Raw genomic sequence first — 22,068 nt, 5'->3', positions numbered from 1 at the left:
CAGTCATGATTTCTAAGGCATTATTTTAAAAACTCCCCATGCAGGGACTGAGATTCAAGAGTCTCAACTGCTCAGACAACGCAAGGCAGACCAAAAACTGCACAAAATTAACAACTTCAGGAGTCCTTGGGTGGCATAAACCAATTCTCTCCTGCCCTCTAATTTCCATGATAGCAACTAACTCAAGGAATACAGCTGGAATTCCTTCGATTCTCAATTGCAAAACACAGGGAGGGAAAGAAAACTATGGCAATTTACCAGAGGTGACAGCAACTCTGTGCAGCACTGATACACACTGACAACTCCAAATCACTCTCAGGACCTACGTGATCTACACAAATAGCCTCATATACAGCAGTTTCTGTGATGAAAAGTCTTACTGCAAACCACACCTATAAGGAAATTATTCTGCCACCCTTTAATCTGCATCTTACAAATTTTGGAACAAACCAAATTTTGAATCAATTAGTATTAGGAGCAAGGTAACCAACAGGAAGAGTGGTCTAAGAGGCAACAAAATCTTATTTTAGGTTTGCACTTTTATATAAAGTATCCTATAAAATAGGAATCAATCACTCTGATAATGGAGAATTTTATGATCTTAAGTCACAAATTTTAACACAAACTACATCAGATTTTGTTGTTGTTTTGTTTTTTTGCTTTGTTGTTTGGTTTTTTTGAGGGGGGGTTGATTTGTTTTGTTGTGGTGGTTTTTTTTTCTTTGCTTGTTGTTTCATTGTTGGTTTTGTTTTTATTTTTTAAATTGAAGAGGTCTTCATCTTTGGCTTGTAACTGTTGATTATTTTGCTCAAATATTTTTTCATATGACAGCCTTTGCTACAATTACTGCTATTTTTTGTCTCAGAAAAGACTATAAACATTAGGCATCAAATAATACCATGGGGAGAGGTTCTACTCCACCTGAGGAAAGAGACAGGCAGCCTTTCACGCTGCTTCTGTTGTTTGTCAGTTCTGGCAGCACGGGATCAGTGCCCTCAGTGTTGTTACACCAGCCTCGAGGAAGTAAATTCAATTATTAATTACATCAGTGAATGAACAACTTGAAATTAGCAAATTGAAGTTTCATGCATTATGTCCTCGATTTCCAGCTTTTAATCATTAAAATTATCTGTGTAATTACTCAACAGATACAAATGATCAAGACAAATCCAGTAACTGACCGATTTCACTGTCATCTCATGTCAAAGGAAACATTTGTAAAAGAGAATATGACAAACCTGAAATAAATTTAACAATAGTCCATTTCTTCTCCAGCTGCTGCAATTATTTTTTTAGCATCTGTTAATACTGCCATTATAAGAAATTCAAAACTAACAATATACCTTGACAAAGTACCTATATTAATTTCTAAATGAACAAATTGATTCCAGTATATTCAGAGATTTGCTAATTAAAATGACTGATGGTCAATACTAAAGCCATTTATAGTTCTTGTCAACATATTTATCTTGTTTCTTAATGTATTAGGCACATTTCAAGATATTAAAATGCATCAACGACAAACTGAGAATAGATTAAGCCTGTGTGTGTGCGTTATTCACTGTATTTGTACATCATTTCAGTGAATAGGGTCATCCAAGCATCTCAAGATGGAATTAAAATCATAAACTAACCTGGAATCAGGTAAATAAATAGGACAGAAGCAAGCAAGTGAGCAATGTGTCCAGAATAGCACAAAGCTGGTAGCACAGTGGGACCAAGAATATTTAGTCATCTATTTGAAGTATTAATTCTATCAGCAGTAAGAATCATTACCAAATTACAAACAGTACTACTCTATATCTAATTATATGAGAATTCCCGATGGTAAGTCATCACACCTTGGGACTTTAATAGTTAAAAAGCATCAATCACTAGGAGCCAATGAGTACAGTAAGTCCATGTCTGAAGTCTTTCTTTCCCCCATGAAAGCTCTTTGTCCTTATGCAATCTTCTTACAGGCGGTCCTGACTGTGCACTCAACTACTAGTTATAGGGTTCTCCTAAGCAGTCAATTTCAGAATAACTACAATAACACATGTTCATAAGTGTGACCTAAACACAAAGCAATCTTTTAATTTTTTTTAAAAAGGTTCTTGCCCAAGTATCCCAAAACTTTACAATGGACTGCAGGAGCATGATGAGCTGCAATGTGACCATCAACAGGACAACAGAATGGAAGGAAGTCAGCAAGATTAAGGCAATAGCCTGTAGCATCATATGCTAAAATAAAGGTTTAGATCTAGGAAATTATGTCTTTTATATGCACACAAAATCTGAACAAACATTCCTGGAATCTTTGGGGAGGGTTCAGCAAGGTTCAGGTAGCCGTTTCAAGATTTGAGAGATATTTTATTATAGAGAGAGTTACAGCTTCTTGGGAATAATATGAAGGATGAAAAAAACCTGAATATACAGAAAAATGTCACTAAAGTTAAGCCACTATTTAATATTCAGGTTGATAATTAGAAGCTGCTTTGGAGGGAGGAATTTATCTGACTGTTGTGATTTCACTTTTTGGTCTGGAATATTTAATTGGTATAAATCAGTTCTACCACTATCACATATCACTTTTACCACTTATTTTATTTTGTCCATTTGGAATTTTGATGGGGTTGTTTTTTCCCCCCCCCCTCCTTTTTAATTCATTCACTTCATTAATAAGAAGTAGACTTCAAGAATCTCAGTAACCATACTCAAGTTTATCACCATTTTGGGTTTTAGAACTGTGTAATTGTTCCTAAACTAGATTAAAAATCTCACTATTATACCTCAATGACAAAGTCCGTTAGGTGACAACTGATATAAAATCAGAGATGATTACAACCTATGCACAAACCACATTTTAGCAGAAAGGCAAACTCACTTGAGAAAAACTGAAATTCTATTTCAGGTATTAATTGTCCATAGTTACTATCAATAACAATCTCAAATGTTTGACAGGACTGAATAACACACTCATCAACTATCACTGGAAATTTACTGCTGATCCTAATATTTTTTTATGCATTCATGAAGTGAACACACACACACACACACTACCTCCCCTCACCCCCCAAACAAACAACAAAACATCACAAAGCCAAAACAAAACAACAATAAAAAACCCTTACACAAACCAACACACAAAGAAACACCCTACAGTCTTACAAGTTATAAGGAGTAAACTGAATTCGCAGTGGTCATATATATATTTGGTGTACAAATACTCCTCTTTAAGGAGAAAAAGAAAAGAGCATTTTGCTTAAGAGAACATAATAGCAGCAGGGAGGAGCACAGAGAGGTAAAGTGTTTTCTCTATTAATCTGTTGAGCATGAAGGGAAAAAAAAACAAATTGGGGAAAAGGGGTTGAAAAGACACAGCAAACAACAAAGAAATAGCAGCTTCTAGTAAAATCAGTCCTCTGCATCTACCAGCAGGTAATTATGATGTTCTGAAAACTCATGGGAACACACTTGCCATGAATTTACCATTTGTAGAAGGATGCTATCTGTATCTGCCCGGAAGAAAAGCACACAGGCTTAGTTTGCATCATTAAAGAGCTCCTAGCACAGGTCAGTGTTACGTGTTCACTAAAACACAGGCACAGTATTATCAGTTTTGAAGGAATGCTACAATCACCCATTTCTCATTTACATTGTTACATTCATGACATACTTCTAGGTGTTGGGTTATGTTGATTTGTTTGGGGTTTCCCGCCACCCAGTAAAGAATCCTGTGGGAATATCATGTTAGCTTATGTTTTTCAGTTAACTCTTTCCTTTGGAGAGTGTGTCTAAATCAGAAGCTTATCCAAGCAGATTTTTAATATTTTTTTCTGTGTTATGATAGTAGATTTACACTATTATTATTTTTTTTAATAAATTAGGTTTCTATTAAACACCAAACACTTCCTTCACATGAAAGTTTCTCAGTATACTGCCCCAGTCCAGAAAGATCCATATGAATACATATGGACCCAGCTGCAAGAATTAAAACCTTTTTATTCACAGGAAACCATTCAATATAACAGTTTTTACTTTCATAGCTACTATGGGACTCCTTCATATTCATGTGTTCATATTTGTTCTCAAACACCTAAAAAACCCCAGCTCATAAGGTACGAAAAACACAGTAGAACATGTGATAATAGCAGAATTAATTCCTTTTGTGTCTACAAATGAAAAATTTTCTTGTCTCCCTTCTTGTTGAAGTGAGGATTCCTCCACCCTTAGACAGGCCCACTCTCCAGAAATTGCACAGGTCAGTTGGTCATTTTGTGGTTCTCAGAACCACTGCAGACTGCACTGCCATCTTTGGCAATGTCCATGGAAGTAAAAAGACAGAAGACTCATTCTGTAAGTTCTACAGGAGCTGTCAAGTTCTGCCCAGGGAAATTCTATGCAATTTTGGTCCAAGTACCTGCTTTCCAGTAGCATCAGAGCAGAATCTCAAACTATTTGCACTGATCAAGCCCAAAAAATCTCCAAAGACAAAAGTGAACATTCATTTTTAATAGTGAAAGGTAAGAGTCTCTGCTTAGAGCAAACCTTTTTTTTTTTTTTTTTTTAAGAAATATTTCAGAGAACACTAATTTACTAATTGCAACATAGACTGTCATTTGCAAAGCTCTGAGTTCTGTCTAACAGATGTTATACATTCTGTGTTGGAATCACACACTAAAAAATCTCCTAAAAAATGAAGTTATATTAAAAGTTAACTCAGACTGAAAAGGACCTCAGGAAGCCTGTAGTCCAACCTCCTGCCCAAATGAGGCTCTGAATTCAGACTGGCTTGCTCAGGAGTTTGATCTGATGAATAACAAAATCTTTCATAGATATTAAGTCCACAACTTGTCTAGGGAACCTATGCCAATGGTTAACCAACCTCAAAATCCATAATTTTCAATGCAGAACAATTATCAGCCTGCGTGTGCACTTTTAATTGCTCACATGGAATAATCACCATGTCATATCTCATGAAATGTCACTGAGAAGCACAAATGCTGATGTAGTCCCTTCAGCATTGTCCTGCCAGTATTTTATTTTTTTTTTTCATAAAATTCTGCCAAAATACTGGTTATAGTTAGATACAGTTAGTTTGGCTGAAAGCATCAAGTGGAGATTTACTGAAAAAAAAAGTCATTTGTATTTTATAAAAAACTTTTTAGCACTCTAACACTTGTAATCAAATACTTTCCCATCATAACATTAGAAAAATAAGCTGTGAAACTATTCTGATTCATGTAAATAAAAGGAAACAATTCTTCTCTGTATCTCAAAATCTGTCTTTCTGACCAAAGCAGACTTTAGTAATTCACAGTTTGAAAAATTACCATTTCATTTCCACAAACAAAAATTACTTGATAGAGCCTGGATTGAATTAATTTTATACTTCTGGGAAAATTAGCAAACAATCTTTTATGTAACAGGCTGAAATTGGAACTACATTGTGCAGACATTGCAATATGCCAATTACCATGGTGTAGTCTCTGGTGAAAACTATTTCCAATTTTCAAAGTTGAAAGACCTTCAATAATGGTAATTAAAGATGTTCTAATGCTTAAAACCCTTAATACACCAGGGATGGAAGAAGAGATTAAAGAATTTCTAGTGGCTTACCATACAGCTGATGTTGCAAAAACATACTGGGACACTAGTGGAGAACACCACATTGCCTCATTTACAGGCACTCTCTGGAACATCTGACAGCCAAACCACAGCTGGGACTTAGTTTCATTGTTCACTGGCTGGAACATGCCAAAATCCTATCAGGGACTTTACTAACAGTCTGCCAGCACAGATTGTTGTGTCCCAGCATCCTGGACATCTCTTAGGCATGTTTGAATTAAGTATATATTCAGCCCTTAATTGCAGTTTACTTGCTTTGTCCTCATTTGTCTCTGTGTTATTGAAAACATGCATTCTAATTTTGTGTGTGTGTGTGTCTAAATTGGATAAATGAACTGATAGATATTAAATAATATCCCCAATGTCACAACTAAATTTGATTTAAATCAGTTAAAGAAGTCAGCAGGACAGATCACCAATCACCATTAGTTCAAGTCTTCTCTTTTAATAGAATAAGCAACTTCTAAATTGAAAAAAATTACAGTGGAAGTAAAATGTGGTAATTGAGTTCATGTTGTCATCTTCTTCAGTGCACCAATATTTCAATGGATTCAAAACAGAACACTATGGCATGTTTAACTTGGCTTCCATATTCACTTTCTCACACAACAGGCAATTGGAAAACCACACAGAAAGAGCAAACTTCACATTTTATCTGCTGAATGGCCACTTAGAAGTAAGGAAAAAATTCTATCCACTTGCAACTTGTATTTCTACTTTATTAATACACAAAGCTTGGCCCTAGTTTAGTACGTATCTTTTCTTCACAAAGCAGACTACAACCTGATATTTATCCTTGTCTTGATTTTTATGAAGACTGTCTACACAAAACTACAAAAGTATCTCGTACTCAGAGCTTACATCCAATGCTACACAGACTAAACAAAGAATATCTTGAAAATACGTTAACATTGTATGGAAGAAAGTTGGTCGACTTCCACTAGGAGCTTCGTTTAAGCTCAGCTGTCTATTTATCTCTACCTCCTCCTCAACTTCACAATCTCAAGCCCCCAAACAATTTTTTTCACTTATTTCCCAATTTCCAATTACCCCTTCCTCTGCAAATCAGGTCTTACTCCACATCTTAGCAACCTCTGTTACCCACCTGCATACACCCACAGCTCGTCTGTAAATGCAAATCTATGTCAACACTGTTGAGCACACCAGTGAGTGAGGGACTGCTATTATTTACAACATCAAGGAAGCTTATAATAGGCATAGCCACTGATGTACTGAGAATCATGTTTCAGCTTACATTATACACTTTTGAGATAGAGTCATCACTTGCCACTGCTGCCAAAACTCATGAAGAACTGTAAATACAGTAATAATTCCTCGTACCAAATCAATTGGGTTGTCACTTATATGGGGTATATTATGAACAACCAGCTTGATTTTTTTAATTATTCTTCTATCCACTTCATGTGGTTACAGCCTAGAAATGCCTCTGTGACAACTGTGTAAGGAAAAGAACTACTGGAGCTAATCTCAGATAATCTTAAAAGTTCACTGATAGAAGCAGGATGTAGAGCAGGTGCTTTGGAATCCTCACCTGCACTGCCAAAGTTATCCAAAGTAAGTTAAAATGCATAAATTGCACATTCAGAAATGGTAGAACAGCTTGAAAGACTGGCAGCTATACAGAAAAAATGCGTTAATTTTTCAACCTACAACATAATAGCAGAGAACTCACAGGAGAAATTAAATTAAAAATTAACAGAAGAAAATTGTACATCTGTGATTAAAGTGTTCTGGTATTCAAGAGCATTTCAGTTTCCATATCATTATTTGATCTTAAATTCCAATAGCCATAGCCCCACTTTAAGGGGTAGTGTAAAAAACACATGTACTTAAAAAGATTATTCACATCTGCCTACATATAAAAATTCCTATCCTGTTTTTTAATAGTAAATCTAAAATAAAATATTAAAGGAAATATTTCAAATATAAAATACATATTTTCTAGCAGTAACTCATACAGATTTCTAATCTGATTCTTTTTGAAGTGATTACATCCATTTGTCTTTTTTTTCCTCCACAGGAAGGTCTTGTTTATTTCGACATTTTATAATTACTAGCCTTTTTTTCAGAGCTCTGCAGCATTTCATTATTGACTACTTCTCTTTCTATGAGGTTTTATTGTTCCATCTGGTATTTTAATTACAGACCTAGTATCAATTTCACATACTTGCTGAAGAGGAAAAAAAAAGACTTCTAATACTGACTTCCCTGCAAATCTACATAATGACTTCATTAAAACAGAAGTCCAGCATGAAGTATTTCTCCCTTTTAATATAGAAATATATCTGAGTATATCACAGAATCATCACAGTTGGAAAAGACTCCTAAAGTCACCTAGTCCAACCACCCACCCAAACAAGCAACAACAAAACAATCCCACAACCACACCCCCCACAAAATCAACAACAGCCCTCAACCCACACACAAAAAACAATGCAGTGAGGTCTCCTCTCAGCCTTGTCTTTTGCAAGCTAGACAATTCCAGTTACCTCAACCTCTCTTAATCAAGTAACCATACAAGAGTTGTCCCACAGCATCAATATAACTTGAAAACAAACCAGTACTATTCAATGTCTTGCTATGGATAAAGGAAAATACATCAACATTTCTGGTAAGATCTAAACATTTGTTTAGAAGTTTTGACATAGAATCATATAATTGTTTGGGTGGGAAAATACCTTTAAGATCATAAAGTTTGGTATTTGATACTTCATGTCATGTTGCTTCACCTGTTTCATGTACTGTCACAATATCCAGCATAATTTGACAGGTGTAATTTGACAAAATGTAAGATGTACCATGTCATGCAGGAAATTGAAAACCACAGAAGAAGGTGTATTTAAAAAAAAATAATAAATTAAATTCCCCTCTCTAGAAGTGCCTTCAAACAGCTATTTTAAATATTACATTAAAAAAACTCTGCAGTTCTGTAATTTCCATATCTATGAATGACATTAAAATTACAACTCTGAAAACGCCAGATAAATAACTGAGATTATTATATATATAATTTTTAGCATATTCTGTTCCTCAATTTACTACTTTCATATTGTCTCCAGAAAAAGTGCACCTTGGTAAGTCAAGTGACTTTCTACTCAGCTTTTAATTTTTCTTCCTAGATTGCTATTTTGACCTGATCTGTAGAAAAGAGCAAACGATGACATAAAATGAAAAGCATTAGGTTTGCTGAATTTTATACTCTGACTAAGCAGACTTATCAATTCAAGGACAGAAGGGAAAAGGGGGCAAGGACTTCAACTCCACTTAAATGCAAATTACTGACAAAATTGAGATACTTATGCCAACATGAAGTTGAATTCAACAGGACTCTCTGGAGTTTTAAATCCTCTGTACAGCAATTCTAATGGGCAGTATGTACTTTCCTTCAGGCAAAGTGACAAAATAAAAATGAAAAATATGCAAGTAGGGATGTATTCACCCCACTGAACTATTAAAAAAATAAAATTTAACTATCATTTCCTTGTTTATGTACTGTCCACAGATTATCAGTTTTTAGAACTGGAGTATGCATGATATAAATCTATTTCCATTACTACCAATTCTATTGAAGATCATGTGGAACAAAACTAAGAGTGAAAATTAATTCTTACTCTCTAAGAATAATTACTTTAAAATGTAAGTAAACTGCAGTAATAGCTTGCTATTTTGTGCTATGTAAGTCATTTAACGGTACATTTTACTCTTAAAATACATGCGGCAAAATGAAAAGGCTTTTCAATTAGTGCCTTGGTTTATTTCAGTCATTCTACTCTGTATCATAACACATTAACAGAAAGCTTAATTCTTCATCATTAGGTGAGGAAACCTATAATATCAAAATCCTAAATCAAGTACCCAAAAGAGGCTGGAAATACTAAAGCAAATCATCCTATTATAGGTATAAGAATACAGACCTGAGCAGCATACACCTTCATTTAATGCAACAGGAATCTCTACCTGCACACAAATTGCACCATCATCACAGCCTATTCAGCTATATACAGCTTCATTACAGCATCCAGATGAGGGGGCTGTACACAGTTACACATGGGGTTTGACTGTTGAAGAAAACAAAGTCATGTTCAGTCCAGGCAGACTGCTGGGATGCCTCACTGGAGGCCTCCTTCCTTTATGGTTAGCAGATTGTGCCTTATAACATGGAATCCTCACTCAGACTCCACCTCCTTACAATGCTTTGTTCTGGGAGTCCCTAGATAAGCTCTCTTCCCTGAGACGACAGTGATAGTCTGGAGCAAGGAAGCCAATTTTAAAAAAAGAAAAGGAAAAAGTGGGGAGAATTAAGACTCTGTGTAGCAGTATTTTTGAATCAAATTGTCTTTCTGCTGAATAAATCACCTAAGGTTTGAAGGCTTCTCATTCACAAGTTAAGCTAATATTCCTGGTTTTATAACTAGGTTATTTCACATATCAAAAGTTGTTATTTTCCAGATGTAAATACTGACATTTCTACAAATGGTTCATTTAAGCTATTTCATTTAAAAAATTAGTCCATCACATAATTTACAGCCGACAATGTTTCTCACATTGTACGGAATTGCTCCATGTAGACATTCTCAGAACTACCTTCTGAAGACAAAAATAGCACTCAGAACATAGTGATTCTGGACTTCAGACATGCTAGGAAGGAACATACTCTGCTTTAAGTTAAAAAAAAATCTTTTGTTTCTACAACTTGCCATACTTCTTTGGTCATCATAAATTAAAAAATAATAAAAAACACACACAAAAAAGTTAATCTTGATCTCTCTAGAGAAAAGACTCCTTTAGTCTTAGCAACTTATTTTGACATATTCCTTTGCGTATTTCTTAAGTTTATTTATGAAATTGTTTTGGTATCCAAACTACTATCTTTTCAGCTTCTGTTTTGGTGAGGTTTTTTAAACATATATTTAGCTTCTTAGTTTGAAGAGTGTGCATTTAAAATTTGGGAATAGAAAATGGCTGATGTTATTTCTGTAAAGACAAGGCAATACATATTAATTAAGAAGTCACATAACGATAGGTGCAAGTTATCAACACAGAAAACCCTCAAGTCTTTAGCAAACAATGTAAAATTTCCAGGGGGTCAACAGCAAACATGGGACACTAACATGCAAGAGGAACTCAGGCTACATAGAAACCATTCAGTAATATTGCACAGTCGTGCGTCTACCATTTATTTTTTTTGCTGAATACTCATAGGACTTTTGCTACTGCTGGTTTTCCGAGGGGGTTTCATGAGCCCTACTCCAAGTTGGCCAACATACTTAGCATTTAACCACCAGAGGGCACCACAGGATTTCACAATAGACGAAGCAAAATGAGAAGACGAACTAAGCGCTGCTATAAAAGAAAAAAAAAAACATACACGGTTTCAGCAGGTGCTTATTTATTCATTTATTTAGGAGTTTGTCTTGAAACCCACATCCACCCACTGACTACCTTTCTGCAGCATAATTCACTCAGAGACACAGTAGAAAGCTTTCAAAATTAGTAAAATAAATCTTGTACATTCAGAAGTCACAACCCCATGAAGACGAGGTGATTTCACCTGTACTCCAACTTAAAATAATCCTCATCTCTTTCGAAGCTCAACTATTGTGCTCAGGTTGGAATCAAGAAACAGCCCATCAATTTATAACAGCCCATTACCAGCATTTAGTAATTTTATCTTGAAGCATTTTTTTAGCTAAAAAGGAAAAAGGCAACAACCTTCTTAGGCAAAGAATGTAGAAATGTGTTAGAATATGTGCAGTCTACACATAATGTTCAAACGGCTTTAACTTTGTCTTACACAGCAAACAAGTAAGATGAACTTTTAGGATTCATTTGGTTTGCATTGTAACCCAAGTTCCAGAGTTGCAAACCCCCAGCTATGCTTCTCCTGTTTATTTCCTTTGTTTCTCCTGTCCATTTCCGTTGTTAATCTGCCTTTTCCCTAAACAAGCAGGGACTCAGTGAACCTACGTTTAACACCCACATTGCTCAGTGACTTGCTTGGCCCATTTTCCAAGTCTTGCTTCGACTTGAACTGTTCCTTTCTAAGGACATTTATACCGATGCCCCACTTGTTCCTGTTCCACTGTGTGCTACTACGGCTTTTAGTAGCTCTCAGAGATCTCCAGGGGGGCTGAACCGAAATGCAGTTCCTCCCAAATTCCCATATAACATGTCTTCTATGCAAAAACTATTTGAAGATAACAAAGAAATAATAATTATTGAACACCATCATACATGGCTTAAAAGTAAAACGGCTGCAATAAAAATTAAATATTAACTCATAAGCCATTTGTTTCATCTCAAGTATTGCACGATGACTGAAGATCTTATTTGCTGAATCCATAATTGGAAAGAATGTTTTATAATTACTGTAGCTAGGCAGCAGCCCAAGACAAAGCCTGATGGTTGCTGAAGGAGGCAAACGAGGGCAGCTGCTTGCACAAAGAAGAGGACCAGCAAGGGCACAGAAAATGGCAGAAGTGGAAGTTGGTTGCACTTTCTTAAATAATTAAGAAAAAAAAAAACAAAAAACAAAAACCAAAAAACATTAAAACACATATCTAAGTCCTCTTACTGCCTTTGACCCACCTGTCCATATTTAAATAAAAATATTAGCAAAAATGCTTATACATAGGGTACAATATTTAGTGCTAGAAGCACAGGGCTTTGTAATGAGCAACCATGAAAACCTGAACTGTTTCAATACCTTCCATTTAGAAGGCTGGGGGGGGGGTTTGGGGGTTTGTTTGTTTGTTTGTTTTAAAAAAAGCACTCCAGCAGTTCCAGACAAAGCTTTTAAAGTCAAAGCACATGGCCGTCCACGTGTCACCAATCCAGAAGACAAAACTGATGCATAGATTCAATAGGAGATACTGCCAAAGTGTTCTGGTCATTCTCTTAACTGCTCTTTCAGGTCTTGCAATCACCTAGCTTCCAGGTAGACATCTGTAATCAGAAACTTGAAAAGTAGCTTTTTTAATGTCCTAACACAAATTTGCTTCTGATTGAGCTCAAGCCAATTTCTTATTTGATAAAAACTCTTGGTTAATTTTTTCTCAAATTTAAAGAAAAATTAGGGGATTTTGTATAGCACTGCAGTGATTTACTTTCAAGTTCAGCCTCTCCATAATCTGCCATTTTAAGTCAGCTCTAACAGTACACAGGTCAATACATCTGGATCACAGCTGTTTAATTTCGTATTTGTAAGGTCTCCTGCAGAAGATGGTATCTCTTAGAGGTCACCTGTAACAGCTGTGCCAGCAGTGAGTGAAACAAAATGTTTTATCACTCTTTCCTGTGAGTTTTTCTTGCCTTTATTCCCCCACCCCGAGGACAGGAGGTATGCCTATTTCATTGTTGCTTTTTTTTTTTTTTAACCAGTAGGTTCTTACAAATGAGTGGCCTATGGCAGGTGCCTGTCAACATGAGTATTCAGTGCACCCTATAAAGGCAAGCACATAAGCTGAAATGTGCGAAAAATTGAAACGGCAAAGACTGTTACAAAGAAAAGAAGTGTGAAAAACTGAAATGACAAAGGCTGCATTAACAGCTTGTCTCAGTAACAAATTTGAAGAGCTGTTAGCAGTTGTAGAGTTAGAAAGCGGCAATGTGATTAAAGGACTGCCTTCAGATAGCCCCATTTTCTTCTTTGTTCACAGGCAGATTATCAGCAATTCAGGGTTGTTGACACAGTAAAATGTTTCCAGACAGCCAGATGCAAAGTTTAGATAGATTCAACACATCCTCAGGAGATGATTGCCAACAAACAGCCACGATCTTATTTTAAAATATCCAAGAAAAACCATTGAAACAAATTAACTAGGAATTGACAAGTGTCAACTTCCAACTTCAGCATTCTGAGAAAGAAAAATAGAAACTACAAAAAATAAAGAATATTTGCAATAAAGTTGCCTAAAAGAGAAAGAAGAAAGAGAACAGTAAATGAAATATGAGAAGCACTTTCTTTGTTGTTTTTACATCGAGAGACAACATCAATGCTGTGTATCAGCACTCCCCAATTCTTGATCAAGATGTTTCCAGAAGACATTCCTATGTCACCCGTGGACACCAGTGACATTTCTTACTGAAGTACAAAACTGACAACAGAACTGAGAACATATCTGCCCATAGAGGAGGATTTGCCCTTAAGTCTTCCACTAGTGCCAAAAGGTGAGAGATCACCTGTAATCTTAAAGAAAAATGCAAGTTTTGGGAGCTTCCCAAGAGTTTAGAAAACATTTTATGCCTTGTTCCCAAGATCCAAAAGCTGGTGCAAGTTTGAAGGACCATAGCACACCTATAAACCTCACACCAAGAAACATCTACTATTTTGTTATACAGACTTGTGTCTAAGAAGAGTGACTGGGAAATGCCTCCACATGCTCTTCTACTCTTGTGACACTCCCCACAGACCTCCCTTATTGATTGACTACAAGACACAGGAGTGAAACTGGATGAATCTTTGATTTTACCCAATTCAGCTAATGCCGTGTTTTCAGTTCCTTGTCTGATCTTCTGATGCTCATAAGGTGCAAGCAATAACGCTAAAGAGTAACACCACAAAGCTTATTAAATGTAGTAGTTAATTTAATAATTACTAAAAGACATTAAGTAGCATTAACATATTTTTAGGCTCTCCGGTATCTTCTGCATATGCTTTTGTCCTTAAAATATTTTTACACTCATGTTGAAGAACATGGTATTGAAAAGTAGTGGATCCTGATCAAGTAATTTTAAAAAAGAGCAAACAACAAAACTAACATTTTGAAAACAACTATTCTATCTTCTAAATGTAAACATGGAAACAAGTACTGGACAAACACAGAGTTTACCACGTACAGATGAAGAAACACTGGACAACAATAAAAAAAGGAGATGCTGACACAACTTCTTTGTACCACCTGCTGCTCTGGTAAGTGGGGCAATTAAAACAACAACAACAAAAAAACAACACCCAAACCTAAAACAGTGTGAAAAAGATTACTGGGAACAAACCTAAGGGACTGAAACACATGTCAGATTCACTTCTGAAGTTGTCATACATGACAATATATGAAGTTAAAATGAAAGACATAATTCTCATGGGTACTGCATATCAAATATGTGTATGTGTGTCAATATGGCATCCTCTAGGAACAGCAGATAAGCTTTATAAACTGTTGGCATCAAGTCAGGAACATGCCTCTTCCAAACTAATGCAAAGCTAATGCACTTGCCCTATAATACCTAGTCAGTTTAACACTAGGGGAAAAACATTACTATTTTGGTCTTTTCTATGTTTCTGATAGACCTTTCAATGTTTAAAAAGGTATGACCAGATAATAATTTAAGACAGAAACCAGTTATCCTACCTGCATTCTTTATTACATATACAGGTCCTCCTTTTCATTACTCCTCTTAAAAAAATTGCCCAGAAACATATTACAGCCACATGTCTCATTATTTCAGATCTCATTATTTTTCCCCTCCTCTTAATTCATCAGGAGTTCCAAATCAACACACTTTAAAAGCTTTTTATTATTGTATTTGTATCTTTTAAAAATAAATTATATTTAGAAAAATCCTGAAACTTAGCCCAGGAAATTCCTTTGTATTGTTAACTTCAGCTGCTAAATAAATAATCTGCTATTGGAAAAATGAAGCAAAGGTTCACAAATATGATGTAACCAAAAACCACGAGGCTATCAAACAAAATAAGCTGCAATAGAGTCCTCCCAAAGGCATTAGTACATCTACATACAATAGGGCAATATTTCAGAAACTGACATAGTAATCATATAGAATCTATTGCAATAACGAACACTGCACACACACCAAGTCAAGGGAAATGTCAGCTTGACTCTAGAGGGGTTTAGCATTTAGAGGCTAGCAACTTTCAACAAAGCTCTGCTTTTGAGAACAAACTATGTCCCTTTTTAGGTAGGCATACTGTTTAACGTCAGTGTAAGAGGATACAAGGTTTATGCTCTATCTACCCCAGTTTCATTTCTTCTTCCTGTGCATTATTTTAAATCTTTTAACAGAACTAGTTTATAAGCACTAAAAACCAAACAAAGGTTTCTGTGTTACTAAGGAAAAATTATTTCTGAATTGAAACCATAGCTGGACCCTGTTCCTTCCCAAAGTGGCAAGAGTGGATGTGACAGAGCACACATAAGATACACTAAATTACATTTGTTCCATCACTGAGGCAGTCTGCACTCCCAGCAATGCTTCCACCCTTGCAGAAAACCAACATTTTTTCTTTTAACATTTTCTTACATAGAGATTAATTCATTAAAGAGTTGCTGCAGCATGGTCACCCAGGGAGGGAATGCGCACTAATGAAATATTTGTGTAGTTGGCTTCATCTTCACCTTTCCCACACAAGAGATTAAAGAATTGTGGTTGATCTTATAATAGGTTTGATTCATAGAAGAAGCAGAGCTCTTGACCTTTCCCTGACACTGGAACTCAGTGCTAACATATGAAGGCAAGCCCATCCCAGTAAAACTCTATGGAATAATTATATTTTTCCTATAACAAAAATAAAACAGAGAAACAAATTTAAAAAATAACCCACACCAAACATTTCAAGCCTAAGGCTCCACTTACAAGAGAGATATTTCTGTCCAGAGTTTAGAATATACTGTATACTAGTTTTGGTTTTTCTTAAAGAAATTTAGAAAATAAAACATGCTTTTTTAATTTGTACCAAAGTCACTTCAATACAGGAATACATATGTCTGGTATCTAAATCGTTACTTAATATTTGAATTCCCTTTCTACAATTCTACCACCTTGTTTAGGGGTATTAAAAGAAAAAAAAAAAAGAAAAAGAAAAGAAAGGAAAAAAATAAAAAGCAACTACAGAGGGCTTGTGAAGCATAGGCATTAACATCTATCCGTTTCATGAAACACCACCAGAGGATTGACACTTGTGGTTTCTGTTTCTTTTAAAGCCCTGTTCCTGGTATCAGGATGTTGGATTAGAAACAAAACATTTCAACAATAGCTTCAGCTCTTAGGTTAAAAAATAGAAGTCTAGAAGCATCACATGAAAATTAAGTGAGGAGTTCAAAAAATAAAGGGAGAATAAAGTCAGCCCAAAATGTAGTACCCTTTCACAATTTCAGTTTAGACTACAATCTCATGATCTTCATTTTTTATATAATTTTGAAGGACTGGCCTTTAAAATTAAATTAAGGCTATGATGTTCACTCTGACTTTGGGAGAGAGAGACGGATATTTTATAGTAGCTGGAGATATTTGAGAAACGCATATGCAGACCTTCCAATCTCAAGTCAGAATTGCGTTTTATCTTTGCAGTTCACAAAAACATAAGCCTTAATTCTAAACTTGACACAGAGTATTTCTACTATCAGTATGAAATGCCACTGCTTTACAGTTTCAGAGTTGTAACAATACATGACAGCAATATAATACTGAATTAACTGCACTGAAACAACATAATCTATTTTTACTAATAATTTCAGGTAAGTTTCTTTTAAGAGCTGCACACACTAAAAAAATCACTCCAAAAGTCACAAGTATCTGAAATAAAAATTATCTATCTCATCTAATCTTTTTTCACCAATACTACATAGAGCTATACAGCCTAGCTCTGTGTAAAACATTTTTCACATCTTATTAAGGAGACCCTATTAGAGCTACCCATGAAAGATGTGTTTGTAATTCAGTCTTACACAGTGTCTTAACACATATTTAAAAAGACAAACTTTACTAACAGACTGCTTTGGAAGTAGTTCAAACTGAAAGATCCACCATGACTAAAGGAAAAGAAAACAAATTTCTACATCTGATCAACAAAATCTGAAAACAAAAGCAAAGCAGACAGTAGGAAAAAGATGTTGTCAGTATTCTAGGGTGGGTGGAAATATGGCTAAAGAGGATAAAAATACACACAAAATTGACAAGTATTAACAACACAGATGTCCCTGCTGTTCTTGAAATTGTCTTACAATGGACAGTTTAATAAATAGCTAGATTTAAAGCTATTCGATTTCAACTTACTGGTCAACTCTTTTCATTATGATAGCAACCAACAGTCAGAACAACTGAAATAAAATTTGCCTTCTGCATATGTAAAGACCATATCATCTTTCCAAAGGTAACCCGTCTCCAAGACAACATTGCCTTACATCTTCACCAACCTTTTCCATGCTACAAACACAGATCCTTACACAAGAGTTTGTTTTCTCTCATTCACATTCCACATTCTCCACCAGCTTTTCCAGTTCTCTCCCCTTGTGATGTATTTCTTTGCAATCTCTCCAATGAAACAGGAAACTGTACAGCGCTAATTCAGTAGATTTAACTAAATTATTTCTCTATAAATAAAATAGCATACTTTTTCAATATACTCAACGGAAACTGTTTCCTAAATGCTATTTTAGAAATCTATTAGAAATTTGTTGAGAAAGGACTCTAATAGTTAATCTGTGCTGGTTAACCTGTTCACACTACTTTTTTTTACAAGGCTTTCTAAACTCCAGTTACTTCAAGACAGAACAGTAACTATTCGCATACTCTCATCAGGCCTTTTGTAATCAAAGTGAAATTTCAGCTCCATTTTCAGAAAACAGACTGGATAGGCACCAAAATTTATCTTGTCTCCTAATGCAGCCCTTCTATTTTTGCTTTATCTTACCTGTTTGTCTGAAAGATAAATAGCAAAGCCTGTATTATCTTTGTATCATGCTGCAGCATACTATCATAGGCTTTCATATCCAAGACAGCAAATGCACATCATCTTTATGGTATTTTTATGGCACTCTCTCCAGACTATTTATTGGACAAAAGTCTTGATCATTTCTAATATTCATGTCCCAAAAAAAAAAATTACATTCACAAGTCCAGATGATCAAAGGTATCTGAACGTTGGATTGCAGCATACCTGTACCTCCATCTTCTTTAAACAAAGTATTCTAAATCTTTTTCAAACAGCCATAAGCATTCAGGAGGGAGAAAATGACATATGAGAATTACAGTTGTTGACAACAATTACTAAAAAGAAAGCAAGAGACACCATAAGTAATGCAGCTACAGTTAAGGAATATTCCAAGAAAGTTATTAAATTCCTATTAACTTGCACTTGTTGGATAAAGACATCATAAAAAGGAATTTTTCCTGTCGCATGAAGATTGTACATGGGACATTATAGTTTTAGCTTAATCTCATTTATTTAAGGTACACACTGGGTATTTTTTCAGCTTTTTTGCTACTGCTAGGTATCATTGTATTTAAAGATTAAGTAAGCATAAAAAATAACAATCAGAAACTTCACAAATCCATCCTGAAAGAGAATGAATTTAAAGTAATGTAAAGCATAATCACACTAAAAATAAGTTTTCTTCATTTTTTTGGTGGAGTTTTAAAAGGTATTGTGTAATCCAAAATATAGTGTGTTGATAACTGAGTTTTATGATTTGGAGACGTTTAAAAGTGCACAGCGATAGAATTGGAAATAGTCTTAAGGTACCTCAAATGACAAAGCAGTTCTAAGGCTAAATCATTAGGTCAGAGCAAGGACTGCTTCCCTTCACCATCAAGTAGAAGGCTTAGTGATCTGCACAATAATTCTGCAAAACACCATCAAAAGGTCACAATACATTTTATGTTCTCAAACTTGAAGTTTCAGAACTTCCTGCTGAAATCTTTCTTAAAAGTATCTGAACTGAAATTTCACAGAGGAGAAAGAATAACAACACGGAAATCACACTAATCTAAGACAAACCTTCTTCCTACAAGAATTATGCTTAAAGGAAACAATACATCTCATGTTTAAGACTACTGTATTCTGTCTTTCTACATTAGTAATTCAGCCCCATGCTATGATAAAAGTAATTCTAAGAACTTTATTGCAAGTAATTTTTCAAATCCACAGGAAGAGGTTTTTACATTTCCTTGCATATTTTCATTTCCCTTCCTTAGTTTACTCATCAGTCTTTTTTCAAAGGATCCTATATCTCCCATAAACTTGGCTAAAAAGCCGTTTCAAGTACAAGACAGCATCCATCACATGCAAGGCAATCCATGATTTGCAGTAACGAAGGGACACACTGTTACAATTGTCTATGGGAAGAGGGACATCTGGGATTTTTAATTTTAGCATATGTGGATAACTCTGTCTGTGAAGCTTTCAGAATAGCAAGCCAACAAACACAAACATCCATTTCTGGGCAGCTTTAATTTATTAAGCCTAAAGTCAATTACATAACAAGATCGATGTTGAGCTTCCTTTCCTTCCTACTACAGGAAGCTGAGAGAAGGGTCGCAGACTTTTGGCTTTTCAGAGCCCAGTTACAATCTCCCACCTTACTGAAGGCTGAGGAAACTGCAGACACTGGCAGAGAAACTGAGAACAAGACGAGAGTTGGCAGTTATCTTTGAACCTTAGTTAATCACAAAATATTCCAAAGATAGATGCCAGTCCTACAAAGTGTTTTTTCTCAAGATAAATCCTTCAAATCCACATGTATAGACTTTGATGTGAATAATAGCTCAGTCACCACTGTCGGAACCTTTCAGGAAAAAAAAAAAAAAAAGAAAGAAAAAGGGGAAGAAAAAAAAAAGGCTTTTCATTCAGAGACATTCTAATTAGAAAATGGAAATGACTTAGCAGCATGAAGTTAGTATTTATAAATATACAGGATGTACAACATTAACACAGGCGGGTTGAAATGACTGTTGATGTTTAACTTCATCCCTACAGGCCAAAGCTGAAGCAGACCAGTTCAAAGCCTTGCTACAGTGTGTCAGCAGAAACAGAAGGCTGAATGTGTGAGCAGGTCTGGAGGGGACTGCTGGGTTTTGCATGGGGGCTCCACACTGGAGTCAACTGCACTGTCAACTATTTCTCAGCAGTATCTATGGCACAGGCAGGTTAGATTACACCTGGTGTGAGCTGTTGAGAAACCACTAATTTACACACTATGGACAGAGATTTAGTATCTGATGAGGAAATTGCTACATTCAGGAGACCTTTCTGAGGTTTGAAACACCTTCTTCTACTTCATCAGAACTTAACAATGGCTATTGAACTTTACTAATCAGAAAATGCTTATACTCTGAGACCTGAAGCACTAAGGAAAGCTTTTTATGTGGTTCACACATTTGAATAGGTGTGACTGACATTGATAGGCATATATAAAAAGACTTGATGCTTAAATGTGCTCTTCCTTTCAGAAGAGTTTGTATTTTTCAGTTGTACGATGTAATGAGATTTATCTTCACTAGTGTATATTTGAGGGAAAAACAAACTCTGTGGATTCTGATCTAGTGAGTTCTCATATTATGAACCAGTATAAGAAGTGAAAAGAATAATAATAAAAAACCCTACACAATGACAGAATAAACCTGAAATATTAATTTAGTCATTTCACTTCAAAACAGTAATTCATATGTATTTACAACATGACTTCAGTTTTGCAGTAGTTTCTGAAACAATGAGTTACAATAAATCATTAAAATGCCCAGATAAACTTTTCAGATAGTGGCTCTCCTGTCATACTTTATGTGATAAGTGAAAAAGAAAAATATTGTTTAAAGAAACACTTATCCTTGTCTAAGGCCATTCATAAAAACAAAATGAGAAACTTTTCTAGAAATACATGTGTTGCTACCTGCCTCTATGTCAGTATACTTAAAAAGAATTAACAATATACAGGAAGTCTTTTTTCCTTGGCTAAGCTCACTATGGTCACTGATTAGATTCACCTTCCTGTAACACTGCTGATTCCCAATAATTTCCTGAGCAAGGAACTGGCATTTTGCTAGGCTAAGTTTCAGAAAACTTACCATTAGAGGCTTGCCACAAACATTAGACCACCTTTATTGCACCTGCATGAATATATTTCAGGAAAAAAATAGCTTGGTTTCTTTCCTAAAAACACTACCTTGAGAATGTGCTATTGCAAAAATATTTATTTGAAAATACTGCCCTATTGCTATTTAAAATGTATTCAGCACTATAAGTTTTAAAAGTGCTCAGGGGAACTTATTACAAGTAACAATTATGTCAGAGCCCAGTCAAAAAATACCAATTAATGAAAGCCAAGGACAGAATATAAACTCCAGAGCTCAGCCTGAACTGAAGGACAATTTGAATGATTCAGATGTCTGAATGACTCTATAGCACTTGGAATGACTCTATAGCACTATGCAATAGACTAAACTTTTTACCCACCTTTTTTTTTCTTTTTCTATGGAATACACAAAGCCTTAATTTTCATCTATGCTACAAAGAAAGGGGGGTGAAAACTTAGTTTTGGTTAGGAGGAAAAAAAAAAAAAAAGACAAAACCATAAAGGGCTGCATACACTTGGAAGACTTACAGGCAATAGGATACAGAAGGAAGGTCAGGACTGTTTCAGCCAATATGTGATTTCATTTTAGCTGTCTTTCAGTTCAACTGTATTGGTACACTACAAATAGACT

Source organism: Apus apus, chromosome 12 (genome assembly GCF_020740795.1).
Source record: "Apus apus isolate bApuApu2 chromosome 12, bApuApu2.pri.cur, whole genome shotgun sequence".
NCBI lineage: Eukaryota > Metazoa > Chordata > Aves > Apodiformes > Apodidae > Apus > Apus apus.
Note: the sequence above shows the minus strand (reverse complement) of the source record.